Raw genomic sequence first — 11,363 nt, 5'->3', positions numbered from 1 at the left:
GACAGTACCTGTCGGATAGGAGTGTGAAGAAGACAGTTCCTGTCGGATAGGAGTGTGAAGACAGTACCTGTCGGATAGGAGTGTGAAGACAGTACCTGTCAGATAGGAGTGTGAAGACAGTACCTGTCAGATAGGAGTGTGAAGACAGTACCTGTCAGATAGGAGTGTGAAGACAGTACCTGTCGGATAGGAGTGTGTAGAAGACATTACCTGTCGGATAGGAGTGTGTAGAAGACAGTTCCTGTCGGATAGGAGTGTGAAGACAGTACCTGTCGGATAGGAGTGTGAAGACAGTACCTGTCAGATAGGAGTGTGAAGACAGTACCTGTCGGATAGGAGTGTGAAGACAGTACCTGTTAGATAGGAGTGTGAATACAGTACCTGTCGGATAGGAGTGTGAAGACAGTACCTGTCGGATAGGAGTGTGAAGACAGTACCTGTCGGATAGGAGTGTGAAGACAGTACCTGTCAGATAGGAGTGTGAAGACAGTACCTGTCAGATAGGAGTGTGAAGACAGTACCTGTCGGATAGGAGTGTGAAGACAGTACCTGTCGGATAGGAGTGTGAAGACAGTACCTGTCGGATAGGAGTGTGAAGACAGTACCTGTCGGATAGGAGTGTGAAGACAGTACCTGTCGGATAGGAGTGTGAAGACAGTACCTGTCAGATAGGAGTGTGAAGACAGTACCTGTCAGATAGGAGTGTGAAGACAGTACCTGTCGGATAGGAGTGTGAAGACAGTACCTGTCGGATAGGAGTGTGAAGACAGTACCTGTCGGATAGGAGTGTGAAGACAGTACCTGTCGGATAGGAGTGTGAAGACAGTACCTGTCGGATAGGAGTGTGAAGACAGTACCTGTCAGATAGGAGTGTGAAGACAGTACCTGTCAGATAGGAGTGTGAAGACAGTACCTGTCGGATAGGAGTGTGAAGACAGTACCTGTCGGATAGGAGTGTGAAGACAGTACCTGTCAGATAGGAGTGTGAAGACAGTACCTGTCAGATAGGAGTGTGAAGACAGTACCTGTCGGATAGGAGTGTGAAGACAGTACCTGTCGGATAGGAGTGTGTAGAAAACAGTACCTGTCAGATAGGAGTGTGTAGAAAACAGTACCTGTCAGATAGGAGTGTGAAGACAGTACCTGTCAGATAGGAGTGTGAAAACAGTATCTGTCGGATAGGAGTGTGAAGACAGTACCTGTCAGATAGGAGTGTGAAGACAGTACCTGTCAGATAGGAGTGTGAAGACAGTACCTGTCAGATAGGAGGGTGAAGACAGTACCTGTCGGATAGGAGTGTGAAGACAGTACCTGTCGGATAGGAGTGTGTAGAAAACAGTACCTGTCAGATAGGAGTGTGAAGACAGTACCTGTCAGGATAGGAGTGTGAAAACAGTACCTGTCGGATAGGAGTGTGAAGACAGTACCTGTCGGATAGGAGTGTGAAGACAGTACCTGTCGGATAGGAGTGTGAAAACAGTATCTGTTGGATAGGAGTTTGAAGACAGTACCTGTCAGATAGGAGTGTGAAGACAGTACCTGTCGGATAGGAGTGTGTAGAAAACAGTACCTGTCAGATAGGAGTGTGAAGACAGTACCTGTCGGATAGGAGTGTGAAGACAGTACCTGTCAGATAGGAGTGTGAAGACAGTACCTGTCAGATAGGAGTGTGAAGACAGTACCTGTCAGATAGGAGTGTGAAGACAGTACCTGAGAAGACATTACCTGTCGGATAGGAGTGTAGAAGACAGTTCCTGTCAGATAGGAGTGTGAAGACAGTACCTGTCGGATAGGAGTGTGAAGACAGTACCTGTCAGATAGGAGTGTGAAGACAGTACCTGTCGGATAGGAGTGTGTAGAAAACAGTACCTGTCAGATAGGAGTGTGAAGACAGTACCTGTCAGATAGGAGTGTGAAGACAGTACCTGTCGGATAGGAGTGTGAAGAAGACAGTTCCTGTCGGATAGGAGTGTGAAGACAGTACCTGTCGGATAGGAGTGTGTAGAAAACAGTACCTGTCAGATAGGAGTGTGAAGACAGTACCTGTCGGATAGGAGTGTGAAGACAGTACCTGTCAGATAGGAGTGTGAAGACAGTACCTGTCGGATAGGAGTGTGAAGACAGTACCTGTCAGATAGGAGTGTGAAGACAGTACCTGTCGGATAGGAGTGTGTAGAAGACATTACCTGTCAGATAGGAGTGTGAAGACAGTACCTGTCAGATAGGAGTGTGAAGACAGTACCTGTCGGATAGGAGTGTGAAGACAGTACCTGTCAGATAGGAGTGTGAAGACAGTACCTGTCGGATAGGAGTGTGTAGAAAACAGTACCTGTCAGATAGGAGTGTGAAGACAGTACCTGTCAGATAGGAGTGTGAAGACAGTACCTGTCGGAGTGTGAAGAAGACCTGTCGGATAGGAGTGTGAAGACAGTACCTGTCGGATAGGAGTGTGAAGACAGTACCTGTCAGATAGGAGTGTGAAGACAGTACCTGTCAGATAGGAGTGTGAAGACAGTACCTGTCAGATAGGAGTGTGAAGACAGTACCTGTCGGATAGGAGTGTGTAGAAGACATTACCTGTCGGATAGGAGTGTGTAGAAGACAGTTCCTGTCGGATAGGAGTGTGAAGACAGTACCTGTCGGATAGGAGTGTGAAGACAGTACCTGTCAGATAGGAGTGTGAAGACAGTACCTGTCGGATAGGAGAGTGTAGAAAACAGTACCTGTTAGATAGGAGTGTGAATACAGTACCTGTCGGATAGGAGTGTGAAGACAGTACCTGTCAGATAGGAGTGTGAAGACAGTACCTGTCGGATAGGAGTGTGAAGACAGTACCTGTCAGATAGGAGTGTGAAGACAGTACCTGTCAGATAGGAGTGTGAAGACAGTACCTGTCGGATAGGAGTGTGAAGACAGTACCTGTCGGATAGGAGTGTGAAGACAGTACCTGTCGGATAGGAGTGTGAAGACAGTACCTGTCGGATAGGAGTGTGAAGACAGTACCTGTCGGATAGGAGTGTGAAGACAGTACCTGTCGGATAGGAGTGTGAAGACAGTACCTGTCAGATAGGAGTGTGAAGACAGTACCTGTCAGATAGGAGTGTGAAGACAGTACCTGTCGGATAGGAGTGTGAAGACAGTACCTGTTGGATAGGAGTGTGAAGACAGTACCTGTCGGATAGGGGTGTGAAGACAGTACCTGTCGGATAGGAGTGTGAAGACAGTACCTGTCGGATAGGAGTGTGAAGACAGTACCTGTCAGATAGGAGTGTGAAGACAGTACCTGTCAGATAGGAGTGTGAAGACAGTACCTGTCGGATAGGAGTGTGAAGACAGTACCTGTCGGATAGGAGTGTGAAGACAGTACCTGTCGGATAGGAGTGTGAAGACAGTACCTGTCAGATAGGAGTGTGAAGACAGTACCTGTCGGATAGGAGTGTGAAGACAGTACCTGTCGGATAGGAGTGTGTAGAAAACAGTACCTGTCAGATAGGAGTGTGTAGAAGACAGTACCTGTCAGATAGGAGTGTGAAGACAGTACCTGTCAGATAGGAGTGTGAAGACAGTACCTGTCGGATAGGAGTGTGAAGACAGTACCTGTCGGATAGGAGTGTGAAGACAGTACCTGTCAGATAGGAGTGTGAAGACAGTACCTGTCGGATAGGAGTGTGAAGACAGTACCTGTCGGATAGGAGGGTGAAGACAGTACCTGTCGGATAGGAGTGTGAAGACAGTACCTGTCGGATAGGAGTGTGAAGACAGTACCTGTCGGATAGGAGTGTGAAGACAGTACCTGTCAGATAGGAGTGTGAAGACAGTACCTGTCAGGTAGGAGTGTGAAAACAGTATCTGTCGGATAGGAGTGTGAAGACAGTACCTGTCAGATAGGAGTGTGAAGACAGTACCTGTCAGATAGGAGTGTGAAAACAGTATCTGTTGGATAGGAGTTTGAAGACAGTACCTGTCAGATAGGAGTGTGAAGACAGTACCTGTCGGATAGGAGTGTGAAGACAGTACCTGTCAGATAGGAGTGTGAAGACAGTACCTGTCGGATAGGAGTGTGAAGACAGTACCTGTCGGATAGGAGTGTGAAGACAGTACCTGTCGGATAGGAGTGTGAAGACAGTACCTGTCAGATAGGAGTGTGAAGACAGTACCTGTCGGATAGGAGTGTGTAGAAGACATTACCTGTCGGATAGGAGTGTGTAGAAGACAGTTCCTGTCAGATAGGAGTGTGAAGACAGTACCTGTCGGATAGGAGTGTGAAGACAGTACCTGTCGGATAGGAGTGTGAAGACAGTACCTGTCGGATAGGAGTGTGAAGACAGTACCTGTCGGATAGGAGTGTGAAGACAGTACCAGTCAGATAGGAGTGTGAAGACAGTACCTGTCGGATAGGAGTGTGAAGACAGTTCCTGTCGGATAGGAGTGTGAAGACAGTACCTGTCGGATAGGAGTGTGAAGACAGTACCTGTCAGATAGGAGTGTGAAGACAGTACCTGTCAGATAGGAGTGTGAAGACAGTACCTGTCAGATAGGAGTGTGAAGACAGTACCTGTCGGATAGGAGTGTGTAGAAGACATTACCTGTCGGATAGGAGTGTGTAGAAGACAGTTCCTGTCGGATAGGAGTGTGAAGACAGTACCTGTCGGATAGGAGTGTGAAGACAGTACCTGTCAGATAGGAGTGTGAAGACAGTACCTGTCGGATAGGAGAGTGTAGAAAACAGTACCTGTTAGATAGGAGTGTGAATACAGTACCTGTCGGATAGGAGTGTGAAGACAGTACCTGTCGAATAGGAGTGTGAAGAAAGTACCTGTCGGATAGGAGTGTGAAGACAGTACTTCTCGTATAGGAGTGTGAAGACAGTACCTGTCAGATAGGAGTGTGAAGACAGTACCTGTCGGATAGGAGTGTGAAGACAGTACCTGTCGGATAGGAGTGTGAAGACAGTACCTGTCGGATAGGGGTGTGAAGACAGTACCTGTCGGATAGGGGTGTGAAGACAGTACCTGTCGGATAGGGGTGTGAAGACAGTACCTGTCGGATAGGAGTGTGAAGACAGTACCTGTCAGATAGGAGTGTGAAGACAGTACCTGTCAGATAGGAGTGTGAAGACAGTACCTGTCGGATAGGAGTGTGAAGACAGTACCTGTTGGATAGGAGTGTGAAGACAGTACCTGTCGGATAGGGGTGTGAAGACAGTACCTGTCGGATAGGAGTGTGAAGACAGTACCTGTCGGATAGGAGTGTGAAGACAGTACCTGTCAGATAGGAGTGTGAAGACAGTACCTGTCAGATAGGAGGGTGAAGACAGTACCTGTCGGATAGGAGTGTGAAGACAGTACCTGTCGGATAGGAGTGTGAAGACAGTACCTGTCAGATAGGAGTGTGAAGACAGTACCTGTCAGATAGGAGGGTGAAGACAGTACCTGTCGGATAGGAGTGTGAAGACAGTACCTGTCGGATAGGAGTGTGTAGAAAACAGTACCTGTCAGATAGGAGTGTGTAGAAAACAGTACCTGTCAGATAGGAGTGTGAAGACAGTACCTGTCAGATAGGAGTGTGAAAACAGTATCTGTCGGATAGGAGTGTGAAGACAGTACCTGTCGGATAGGAGTGTGAAGACAGTACCTGTCAGATAGGAGTGTGAAGACAGTACCTGTCAGATAGGAGTGTGAAGACAGTACCTGTCAGATAGGAGGGTGAAGACAGTACCTGTCGGATAGGAGTGTGAAGACAGTACCTGTCGGATAGGAGTGTGTAGAAAACAGTACCTGTCAGATAGGAGTGTGTAGAAAACAGTACCTGTCAGATAGGAGTGTGAAGACAGTACCTGTCAGGTAGGAGTGTGAAAACAGTATCTGTCGGATAGGAGTGTGAAGACAGTACCTGTCAGATAGGAGTGTGAAGACAGTACCTGTCAGATAGGAGTGTGAAAACAGTATCTGTTGGATAGGAGTTTGAAGACAGTACCTGTCAGATAGGAGTGTGAAGACAGTACCTGTCGGATAGGAGTGTGTAGAAAACAGTACCTGTCAGATAGGAGTGTGAAGACAGTACCTGTCGGATAGGAGTGTGAAGACAGTACCTGTCAGATAGGAGTGTGAAGACAGTACCTGTCAGATAGGAGTGTGAAGACAGTACCTGTCAGATAGGAGTGTGAAGACAGTACCTGTCGGATAGGAGTGTGTAGAAAGACAGTACCTGTCGGATAGGAGTGTGTAGAAGACAGTACCTGTCAGACAGGAGTGTGTGAAGACAGTACCTGTCGGATAGGAGTGTGAAGACAGTACCTGTCAGATAGGAGTGTGAAGACAGTACCTGTCGGATAGGAGTGTGTAGAAAACAGTACCTGTCAGATAGGAGTGTGAAGACAGTACCAGTCAGATAGGAGTGTGAAGACAGTACCTGTCGGATAGGAGTGTGAAGACAGTACCTGTCGGATAGGAGTGTGAAGACAGTACCTGTCGGATAGGAGTGTGAAGACAGTACCTGTCAGATAGGAGTGTGTAGAAAGACAGTACCTGTCAGATAGGAGTGTGAAGACAGTACCTGTCAGATAGGAGTGTGAAGACAGTACCTGTCGGATAGGAGTGTGAAGACATTACCTGTCGGATAGGAGTGTGAAGACAGTTCCTGTCGGATAGGAGTGTGAAGACAGTACCTGTCGGATAGGAGTGTGAAGACAGTACCTGTCGGATAGGAGTGTGAAGACAGTACCTGTCGGATAGGAGTGTAGAAAACAGTACCTGTTAGATAGGAGTGTGAATACAGTACCTGTCGGATAGGAGTGTGAAGACAGTACCTGTCGGATAGGAGTGTGAAGACAGTACCTGTCGGATAGGAGTGTGAAGACAGTACCTGTCGGATAGGAGTGTGAAGACAGTACCTGTCAGATAGGAGTGTGAAGACAGTACCTGTCGGATAGGAGTGTGAAGACAGTACCTGTCGGATAGGAGTGTGAAGACAGTACCTGTCGGATAGGAGTGTGAAGACAGTACCTGTCGGATAGGAGTGTGAAGACAGTACCTGTCGGATAGGAGTGTGAAGACAGTACCTGTCGGATAGGAGTGTGAAGACAGTACCTGTCAGATAGGAGTGTGAAGACAGTACCTGTCAGATAGGAGTGTGAAGACAGTACCTGTCGGATAGGAGTGTGAAGACAGTACCTGTTGGATAGGAGTGTGAAGACAGTACCTGTCGGATAGGGGTGTGAAGACAGTACCTGTCGGATAGGAGTGTGAAGACAGTACCTGTCGGATAGGAGTGTGAAGACAGTACCTGTTGGATAGGAGTGTAGAAGACAGTTCCTGTCAGATAGGAGTGTGAAGACAGTACCTGTCGGATAGGAGTGTGAAGACAGTACCTGTCGGATAGGAGTGTGAAGACAGTACCTGTCAGATAGGAGTGTGAAGACAGTACCTGTCGGATAGGAGTGTGAAGACAGTACCTGTCAGATAGGAGTGTGAAGACAGTACCTGTCAGATAGGAGTGTGAAGACAGTACCTGTCGGATAGGAGTGTGAAGACAGTACCTGTCGGATAGGAGTGTGTAGAAGACAGTACCTGTCGGATAGGAGTGTGAAGACAGTACCTGTCGGATAGGAGTGTGAAGACAGTACCTGTCGGATAGGAGTGTGAAGACAGTACCTGTCGGATAGGAGTGTGTAGAAGACAGTACCTGTCGGATAGGAGTGTGAAGACAGTATCTGTCGGATAGGAGTGTGAAGACAGTACCTGTCGGATAGGAGTGTGAAGACAGTACCTGTCAGATAGGAGTGTGAAGACAGTACCTGTCAGATAGGAGTGTGAAGACAGTACCTGTCGGATAGGAGTGTGAAGACAGTACCTGTCGGATAGGAGTGTGAAGACAGTACCTGTCAGATAGGAGTGTGAAGACAGTACCTGTCGGATAGGAGTGTGTAGAAAACAGTACCTGTCAGATAGGAGTGTGAAGACAGTACCTGTCAGATAGGAGTGTGTAGAAGACAGTACCTGTCGGATAGGAGTGTGTAGAAAACAGTACCTGTTAGATAGGAGTGTGAAGACAGTACCTGTCGGATAGGAGTGTGAAGACAGTACCTGTCAGATAGGAGTGTGAAGACAGTACCTTTCGGATAGGAGTGTGAAGACAGTACCTGTCAGATAGGAGTGTGAAGACAGTACCTGTCGGATAGGAGTGTGTAGAAAACAGTACCTGTCAGATAGGAGTGTGAAGACAGTACCTGTCGGATAGGAGTGTGAAGACAGTACTTGTCGGATAGGAGTGTGAAGACAGTACCTGTCGGATAGGAGTGTGAAGACAGTACCTGTCAGATAGGAGTGTGAAGACAGTACCTGTCGGATAGGAGTGTGAAGACAGTACCTGTCGGATAGGAGTGTGAAGACAGTACTTCTCGTATAGGAGTGTGAAGACAGTACCTGTCGGATAGGAGTGTGAAGACAGTACCTGTCGGATAGGAGTGTGAAGACAGTACCTGTCGGATAGGAGTGTGAAGACAGTACCTGTCGGATAGGAGTGTGAAGACAGTACCTGTCGGATAGGAGTGTGAAGACAGTACCTGTCGGATAGGAGTGTGAAGACAGTACCTGTCAGATAGGAGTGTGAAGACAGTACCTGTCGGATAGGAGTGTGAAGACAGTACCTGTCGGATAGGAGTGTGAAGACAGTACCTGTCGGATAGGAGTGTGAAGACAGTACCTGTCGGATAGGAGTGTGTAGAAAACAGCACATTGCAAAATTAACTTCATCTAGAAAAAAGAAGACAACACCATTTTTCTCCTTTACAGTCAGAAGCCAGTTCTCTCTCCTCATCCTTTTCACTTATCTTTCTCTCTGTACCTCTGAAGGAAACTTCACTCCTCAATGTCCTACCCACAGTGTTCTCTCCAGCTCCAAAATCTCAGTGGTAATCACCCCAATTGCCCTTATGCTATCACACACACACCTAATCACCCAGGGAAATTACTTGGTTGGCCCCAGCTGTCTACCGCTGCCTGATGAGCTGTTGACAGCTCCCCATCTTCTCTCAACCTCCTCACCTTTATTCCTCTCCACTCCCTATGGCTGTCAGCCACCCATCTGAGTGGCGTGATGCGGCATGACTCCCCCTGGTGGTGGCTCTAGACCGTGTGTCAATCAGAGGTACTCAAGTGTGCCGATTGCCAAATAAGGAACCCTGTGTAGTTCTGACATGTCTACCACAGAGTAATGAAGATATAGATGTCGAGTGAATTGAGATTCCTATTCAAGAACAGAAACATTGTCATTGACAATCAATTCCACTTTTCAATTGTTGATTTGGAATTCCATTGAATGTTCTATGTTGAGGGTAACCAAAAAGCCTATCAGCAGCTCACACACAGTAGAAAGTGTTAATATAGTCGGGACTGTAATTGGTCATTACAGCAGTAATTTGGAAGCAGGTGTTCCAAGCCTGCAATAACAATAATAACTCATGAATATGGAGGAGGCAGCCATAGAGTAGAGAGAGAGAGAGAGAGAGAGAGAGAGAGAGAGAGAGAGAGAGAGAGAGAGAGAGAGAGAGAGAGAGAGAGAGAGACAGAGAGAGAGAGAGAGAGAGAGAGAGAGAGAGAGAGAGACAGACAGAGATACAGAGAGAGAAAGAGAGCAGACAGATAGCACATTTTCTGTCTGAAATGGGTATGTTACCTGTAAAAAAATATATATATATACGGCAATGTTTATATGACCCCCTTTCAAACCCCCTTATATACCACCATGGGTGTGGTTTGCAGTTCAAATGAAGGAGGTGCTAAACAATGGAAGTGTTAATAAATGTACCTGCCAAATCAAATTGTGTTCGTCACATGCTTCGTAAACAACAGGTGTAGACTAAACAGTGAAATACTTGCTTACGGGCCCTTCCTAACAAGGCATAGAGAGCGAAAACAGAGAAATAATAGAAAAGTAATAACACGTAGTAATAATAACAGATATAATAAATACACAATGAGTAAGGATAACTTGGCTACATCTCTAGAGAGATCTGAAAATAGCTGTGCAGCGAAACTCCCCATCCAACCTTGACAGAGCTTTATAGGATCTGCAGAGAAGAACGGGAGAAACTCCCCAAATACAGGTGTGCCAAGCTTGTAGCGTCGTACCCAAGAAGACTTGAGGCTGTAATCGCTGCCAAAGGTGCTTTTTAGAATAAATGGTGCAGATGAAGAGTAAAGGGCCTGAATACAGTCTCCTGAGTGGCGCAGCGGTCACTACAGACCCCAGGCTGTGTCACAACCGGCCGTGACCAGGAGTCCCACAGGGCGGTGTACAATTGTCTAGATTAGGGGAGGGTTTGGCTTGGGGGGCTTTACTTGGCTCATTGTGCTCTTGTGGCGGGCCGGGCAAATGCAGGCTGACTTTGATCATCAGTTGAACTGTGTTTCCTCCAACACATTGGTGTGGGTGGGTGTTAAGAAGCGCGGTTTGGAGGGTCACCTTTCCCAAGCCTGTTGGGGAGAGTTGCAGCGATGAGACAAGATCGAAAAAGGGAGTGAAATACAAAAAAAGTGTCTGAATACATTTCTAAAAATGTTTTGCTTGTGTTCCATTATGGGATATTGTGTGTAGATTGATGAGGGGGAACAAAACGATTGAATCCATTTTAGAACAAGGTTGTAATGTAACATAACGTGCGAAAAGTCAAGGGGTCTGAATACTTTCCGAATACACTGTATAACTCGTGTCGTCAGAAAACTTAATGATGGTGTTGGAGTCGTGAGCAACGACGCAGTCATGCGTGAACAGGGAGTACAGGAGGGGACTAAGCACACACCCCCGTGGGGCCCCCGTGTTGAGGGTCAGCGTGGCAGAGGTGATGTTGCCTACTCTCACCACCTGGGGTCGGCCTGTCAGGAAGTCCAGTATCCAGTTGCAGAGGAAGGCATTCCTGTCCCAGGGTTCTTAGCTATATTAGTGTGTAGCCCAAACCGTTCGAACGCTACAGATGTTTTCGTGAGAAGACCGATTTTCGCTATGTCTCATGGTCTGACAAACTACGCTCTAGCTCTGCCACCTTTTACCGCAGATGAAGAACGACGATATCGGCAGACGTGGTGGATTGAGACACAGCCCATGCTCTAACTTAAACAGACAGATAGGGGGGGGCATGGAGATTGTAGGCTAAGGGTTGCCTCGTGGTTAGAGCGTTGGACTAGTAACCGGAAGGTTGCAAGTTCAAATCCCCGAGCTGACAAGGTACAAATCTGTCGTTCTGCCCCTGAACAGGCAGTTAACCCACTGGTCCTAGGCCGTCATTGAAAATAAGAATTGGTTCTTTAACTGACTTGCCTAGTTAAATAAAGGTGAAATAAATGTAAAAATAACCAGCCTCAGAT

General features: G+C 47.2%; 1 long non-coding RNA gene across 4 annotated transcripts; it reads right to left on the bottom strand.

Moving 5' to 3' along the window:
- Positions 1–3,074: 3,074 nt before the first annotated feature.
- LOC127907683 (uncharacterized) lies at positions 3,075–9,807 on the bottom strand. 4 transcript variants are annotated; one of them, XR_008065442.1, is made up of 4 exons: positions 7,768–9,807; positions 6,893–7,284; positions 4,189–4,415; positions 3,075–3,143 (listed from the first exon to the last, which is right to left on the bottom strand). It is a non-coding gene; the product is annotated as an uncharacterized LOC127907683 (long non-coding RNA). The 4 variants fall into 4 exon arrangements; XR_008065440.1 differs by having other exon boundaries at positions 3,143–3,255; XR_008065441.1 differs by lacking the exon at positions 3,075–3,143 and having other exon boundaries at positions 3,787–4,415.
- Positions 9,808–11,363: the final 1,556 nt, after the last annotated feature.

Source organism: Oncorhynchus keta, chromosome 15 (assembly GCF_023373465.1).
Source record: "Oncorhynchus keta strain PuntledgeMale-10-30-2019 chromosome 15, Oket_V2, whole genome shotgun sequence".
NCBI classification, from domain to species: Eukaryota; Metazoa; Chordata; class Actinopteri; order Salmoniformes; family Salmonidae; genus Oncorhynchus; species Oncorhynchus keta.
This window is presented reverse-complemented; position numbering and strand designations above follow the sequence as displayed.